Source organism: Zootoca vivipara, chromosome 10 (genome assembly GCF_963506605.1).
Source record: "Zootoca vivipara chromosome 10, rZooViv1.1, whole genome shotgun sequence".
NCBI classification, from domain to species: Eukaryota; Metazoa; Chordata; class Lepidosauria; order Squamata; family Lacertidae; genus Zootoca; species Zootoca vivipara.
In genome coordinates, this window is record NC_083285.1 from 33,460,252 (window position 1) to 33,467,456 (window position 7,205).

A 7,205-nucleotide genomic window follows, 5' to 3' on the forward strand; every position below is an offset into this window, starting at 1 on the left:
TCTTCTTCCCTAGGATCAAGTTCTGCTATTGCTGCCTCCATGTACCCCACAAACACTTTTCTTTCAGAAATGGGACATTTGTATGCAGAGTAAATTCCAATAGTATCATAACTGCACTTTTTGGTTGAGACAATAATTAACCAAAGGATTATGAGCAGGATTTAGCAAGTTGCATGCTCTTGATAAATGTGCAAAGTTAGAGCCAGCAATTAAACCTTTGGGTTGTGTGCAGTATAAAATGTTATGCTATCACCAGTGAACTGAGACTTGTTTTAATGTTAAACCAGTTAAAAAGAGATATTGATATTCATTGTGTCTTGGTGTCGCTGGAAGTATTATTCTTTCAGCGATGACATTTTATTGGTAGTGCTTTTCATGCATACAGACAAATGGAGCAAGGATGTGTTGTGCATGCATGCATGTGAATGCTGAAATGTAGTTTTAAGCACAGAATTGGCGTGCAGAATAGCCCTATTCAGGAGTTCTTTTTGCATATAAGTAAACTTTTGAGTCAGACATGAGTCTGACCAAACTGCGGGAGGCAGTGGAAGACAGGAGTGCCTGGCGTGCTCTGGTCCATGGGGTCACGAAGAGTCGTACACGACTAAACGACTAAACAACAACAAAACTTTTGAGGGGAAGCAGGAATGGACTGTCACTTCCCTTGAGTTTATAGCTGAGTTTAGAGGAATGTTTTAAAATTTCTTCTGAAAGTCAATAATGATGTAAGCAGACACATCCCACCAGAGAGGGCATTCCACAAATGGGGAACCACTACTAAAAAGGCCCTGTCATGGGTCAACACCAAACAGGCAGGCCTCAGTGGCATCACCTCCAACAAGGCCTCACCTGTCTATCGTGAGTTGATATTGGAGGAGATGATCTTTTAGATACTTGGGTCCCATGTCATGTAGGAATATATATGCTGGTATTGAAACCTTGAATTGGGTCTGCTAACTCACTAGCAACCAGTTCAGCACTTTCAAGATCAGTAACACATGGTCCCATCGGGTTTCATTATTCCCCACTGAAATCAAGAGGACTTAGAAGTGCTTCATTATTGCTCGACTGAACAGGTGTTCGCTGTTCTGCTTTCAAGTAGGCTAATCCCACATGGGATTCAACACATCTGCTTGTGAACCTTAAAAGGAAGAAAATAATAAAGTCTCATTTTGTTAGGCTTAGATTTATTTGGGAAAACCTCTGTGCCTTTTCTTTTGGAGTTTAATGTGCTTGTTGTGGGTTTCCCCCCAGAACCTGTTAGCATCCTGTCCTTTCCTCCACCATGTTCCTTAACATATTTTTCTGAAATCATATCATTCTAGCACTGATGTTTTGAGGGATGTTCAATGTGTCATGGGGTATATATTTCACTTCATGGTGGTCTTGATTCTCTCCCCCCCCCCCCACTTTCTTATTAAAGCTCTGTTTCTGCAATATATTGTTCAAAGGGTGGGAAATGTTAGGCCAAATTCACAAGGTAAAGAAACAATGTCCAAAATGTTGTGTATTTTATTGAAAAGGGAACTTCTGGGTCTGGCTTTTGGTTATCAGCTTTGTCTAAGGATGCAGTTGGATGGAGGCTAACAGATTGAGGTTGAATCCTGACAAGACAGAAGTACAGTTTGTGGGGGACAGGAGGTGGGCAGGTGTTTCTTTCCTTGGAGGTTTTTAAACAGAGGTTGGGTGGTCACATGCCATGGATGCTTAAGTTGAGATTTCTACATTGCAAGGGGTTGGACCACATAATTCTCAGGGTTCCTTCGAATTCTACACTTCTATGATTCTATATGTCAGTATGGGTTCCATGTACCAAAGAGCAGCAATAGTAAGAATACAGAATGCAATATAAACAGAGTTTGTGTATCTATACAATGAAAAGCCTGTGTTGTAATACTGTAGTCATATCTGACAGTTAATCTAAGCTAACTTTATATTTATTGACTGCGGTAATAAATGAAGGTAGCAAATGAATGAATAATCTGTGAAAGCCTATTGCAGCTATTCTTTCTTGAATGCCTCAAAATACTTTTCATCTAGTTGATAATATATCAAGCCAGGTGAATGAAACAGCCCCTGCTGCCAGAGTTCCAGCTGTTACCCATTTCTCTTTGCATTTGTCAATTAAGTCCTTAGAAAGTATTTATGGGTCATGAAAGAAGCCTTGCCTAGCTGGTCTGCAAGGCAGAGAATCCATGGCACTTGGAATGTTTTCCTTCAGATATATCATTTTTATTGGCACTCTTAGGTCATCTACAGAAGATTAAAGCTGGACATAGTTCACCCCTTATTCTCCCCTTTATTCAGAAACTTCAACCAAAATATTATTAGGCTTCCAGATTCAAATGAACTATATGAGAAAGGGAGAAGATGTTTCTTTGGATGCCAGAATGAAAAATGATGTGTTCTCTGAAAGGCAAACGAGATTGTGATGGTTGCCCAGATGAAAGGAGGGTAGAAGGTTTATGGATTTCCCCCCTCTGTAAATTGAAGATAAGGTTTTGTGGATGCTTCCTACTATTTGAACATGTGGAAACAATACAGTAAGACAGGCTGGCTGGTTACTTGGTGTGCAATGCTAAATATCTGGTGGTAGGGGGGAGGAGAGAGTTTTGAGGAAATACACACAAAGTCACATTACACATGTGCTGTTTTCTGCTTCCCATATTATTACAGCATAATGTGAGAGAGTTACACCTTTAAGAAACAGAATTTACCAAGGGCCTTATATCACCTGCCTCTAGTCCCATAGTTTAAAAAGGCCTTTTCCATCTCTAAATGCTCTCCTCTTACGCACATCTCCTGTTTTTGTTCTATGAGCTACAGAAGACAACCCACTGACAAAGCCTCTGAGCCCCAGTGGCAAAACATCAATGTTAGCAAGTAAGCAGACAGCCAAGCTAAGCATTTGTGTGAAAAGAAAATTTTACCTACATATTAAATTGATCAACAATCAGAAACAAGAGCACAGATAGGATATGTAGGGATCAGAATGTAAAAATGTACAGTTCTGGAACTGAATCCTTGGAAGCAGGAACTACATATGTAGAAACTTTTCTCCCCCAGTTTTGCTGCAACAGTGAATCCTTGACAGGCTGCAGAAATCTAGACTAAGCCAGTTTTGCAAAGGGGATATAAACTAATCTATAGCTACGTTGACAAGGGCTACAGTGCAAACCTAGCTAGCAGAAACGTTAGCTTAGGCTTTACTTCTGCTATGGTCACTAAGCTTACTCATAAATCTTTGGTGAAGAACTCTTCCTAAAGCTTTTTCAAAGTCCAAGCGGAAAAGAACTACTGGTTCACACCTAGGCATCTTCTTACTGACACTGAAGGTTATTTAGAGCAGGGTAAACCTATGCTGATTCTTCTTTAGCAAGTCTACATTCTTAGCAAGATTATATGTCTGGCAATTGTATCTTTAAAAGAGGATTAGACATTTATGTGGAGTAAGGGTATCAATAGCTCTGAATCATGGTGGCTATATGCTATCTCAAGGAACAGAGACACAACTGTGGTACCTCTGGTTAAGAACTTAATTCATTCCGGAGGTCCGTTCTTAACCTGAAACTGTTCTTAACCTGAGGTACCACGTTAGCTAATGGGGCCTCTTGCTGCTGCCGTGCCGCCGGAGTACAATTTCTGTTCTCATCCTGAAGCAAAGTTCTTAACCCGAGGTACTATTTCTGGGTTAGCGGAGTCCGTAACATGAAGCGTTTGTAACCTGAGGTACCACTGTATGTCTCTGAATACCAATGAGAGAGTGGGGTTCTTGCCTTCAGGACATTTTTGTGGGCTTTCCATGGACACATGTTTGACCAATGTGGGGAAAAAGAATACTGGACTTAACATTTGGTCTGATCCACCAAATCTCTCTTTTTTGGATTACTGAAACTTTACAATTGAAAAGTGTTGGGGTTTCCACTTTTACTATGTAATATCTGCAGTATTTGCACTTTCATCTTCTTCCTTCAGAGACAAGTCTTGCAAATCATTTGTGCTGTGCTCTGGGAGAATATGTACTTTATAGGCTTGCAATGTAAGGATATGGCTTACTACACAAATCACTGTGGGGAAATAAAAAGGATTTTTCACAATAACTGATCAATCTGACAGCCAGGCATCAATAATATGAAGGGACCAAAGCAACACCATGATTGGTACTTGAGAGAATCCCACTGTAGAAAAGAGAGATGTTCTGGATACAAGTCACTGCCACAGATATCTTCTTGTAGGGAAGGTTGGGAGGAGGCCTAAATATGGCTGATTTGATAGAATTTGGGTTTATTGACAATTTCCTACTGTTCCATGTAGGGAAACTGTGCATACACTATCATATGTAATAAGCACAAATGCATATTTGGACATGCACCTGTACAATTGAGATATTCTAGCCAATTATGAAACTAGCAAAATGATCACGTACATTTCTCAGATTGTTATTAACCAGCATTCAGTAACTTTGGAAAAAGTATATTGCAGACATATTCTTAACCCCTTTTTTTGCATCCAGAATGGAATAAAGAACGTGCCTGTTGTCCTTTGGAAGACTAAATCACATGGAAAGAATCCCCTTTGTAGCATATGACACAGGGTGGTGATGTGAGCATTCATAGAAAGATTTCATATTCTTATCCCTTTGTCAACTCTCTTGGCATTTACATAGAAGGAGCAATGAGAGCCAACACTGCTCTTTTCATATAAATACAGCACAAGCATGGGGTCCCAGTTTCAATGCCCAGCATCTTCAGATAGGGCTGGGAATGTCCTGGAGAACTGCTACTAGTCAGTAAAGGCAATACTGAGTTATATGACTCAGCATATCTGACTCGGCATAAAGCAGCTTCATAGAATTGCAAAGTTGCAAGGGATCCCAAGGGTCATCTAGTCCAACCCCCTGCAATTCAGGAACCTCAACTAAAGCATGCTTGACAGATGGCCATCCAACCACTGCTGGAAAACCATCAAGGAAGAGAATCCACAACCTCACAACCACTGTTTAACAGTTCTTACTGTCATAAGGTTATTCCCGATGTTTTTATTCAGAATCTCCTTTCTTGTAACTTAAAGCCATTGGTTTGAGTCCTACCCTCCAGAGCAGGAGAAAACAAGCTTGCTCCATCTTCCATGTGACAGCCCTTGAAATATTTGAAGATGGCTATCATATCTCCTCTCAGTTTCCTTTTTTCCAGGCCAAACATGCCCAAGTTCCTAGTGCTGTCTTCCTGGCAATTTCGCTCACCACAGATGGGTCTCAGTTTTGTATTGATTGGAGACAGGTCCATGAGAGAGGTGGGACTTGCAACCAGGTCTCCCCAATGGAAAGACAACATGTGCCCTACTAGTACACACAAGCACTTTCATATTGGAGACTTTCTAAGGGTTCTCATTATCATTGCAGTTTCTGAAATCTATGAGCCTCTGAGGAAATTCCTTCTCTACATGGTAAATAACTTTTTACTCCAAAACAGAACATGAATACTTTTTAAAGTAATTTATCACTGCATCTAGTAAGAACAATTGCTCTTTTGAGAAAGGAGAAAGATTAGGGTGAGAGTTACAGTGCGATTCTCTGTGACAGTTTCGGATAATCTGTTGCTGAGATAACCATACAACAATGAGCCGAACAGTTGTAATTTATCATGTATGCATCATGTGGCATCTTAAGTTCTTTGGTCTAGGTGGAATAAGGAAAGGGCTGCAATAAAACAAGAGTCTTATTCCCAGACTGAGCGCATTGATCATGGCTGATGAATAATGAATGCATCCAGAACTCGTGCTTGCCCTCCATGTTTGTTTATGAAGATTAATAGGCCGAGTTCCTCAGTTGCTTTCACCGCAGGAGATTCCATACATCAGGGAGCTGGGATGCCTTATTAACATGCAAATATTTTCTTCACAGCTTCTCTCAAAGATGATGTGCTTGCACTACCAAGCTGGAGAATTGGATTTTTGAATGGGAAAGGAGGTGATGGAACTGGGATTGTAGAAAGCACACCTAGACACCCATTTGGGCCAACTTGTTTGCCATGACAAAATTGGTAGGGAAAGGGGAAATTGCAGGGGTGAAGAAGAGTAAAGTGCACTTGGAGGTTTTAGGATAGCCCAGAGAAAATGTACCCTGGGTCTCTCCCCCCCCACCCCCACTTAACATTGTGATAAAGGGCAGGAGGGGGGAGAACAAGTCTCCTTTTCTATCTGATGAGTGGGAGAAGGGGAAAGTGTTCCATTCTGTCCCAACTCCACAAACAGGCATAATATGTTGAAATATTGACTATAATAGTGTACATATATGTAATCCTGAAAATAAATTTCTTACACTATCAATCATAATTAATTAGCATTATTATTATGCTATTATCATAAACATCTACTATATTGTATATAACCCACTGTATTCATCAGTTATTTTTATCTGACTTATTGTATGTATAATTTTGAATTTCTTATGTTAATCAAATTGACAATGAGAAAGCATTGATTTTTTTCAGTAACAAGATGTTCTTACACTGAAAAAACACTTACCTGTCTGTGTAGTATCACAGCCATGTATATTTTTAATGTCAGGGTGCAATCTTCCCTTCCTTGTATTTCTGCTATGTAGGTCCTCATTCTTCAGTATAAGATGCATTTGTGCACTGAAACTAATATGGTTGAGTGGAGATAATGTTCAGTCCCAAGCATTAAATGCATTTATGTTTGTTCAGTAGCAGTTAGAGCTTTGAAAGGATCACTTAAGTATCCACCATTTGTCCTTCTAAATGTCCTTTCACAACTGGCATGGAACACAATATATTTTGTACTTGGGTCACCCAGCTGTAAATGGAGTCTCAGGGATGGGAAGGTATGCCTTTATTTTCAAATCCTCTGCCAAAAGTTGGAAAGTGAGGTCCAGACTTGCACGGAAGTCACTTCAAACACATGTGGAGCAACCCCACCTTTCTCTTGACATGTTGTGAAGCATTGCTGACCATACAATTCATCCTTCTCACCAACACCATCAGAGGAGGATCTGCAGTCTCTGCACAACTACCAGAAGCTTTTGGTAGCTTTTGAAGGCAACTTGCAGATTCTCCATGTGATACAAATTCTGCAATTTCCCAAACACGAAGAAGCCACCATATGGAATGGAAGCTATTTCAGCTGGTCTTCACAAAGGGCATTAGATCTCTTCCAACTTTGCTTCTATGAACCCAATTTGATAT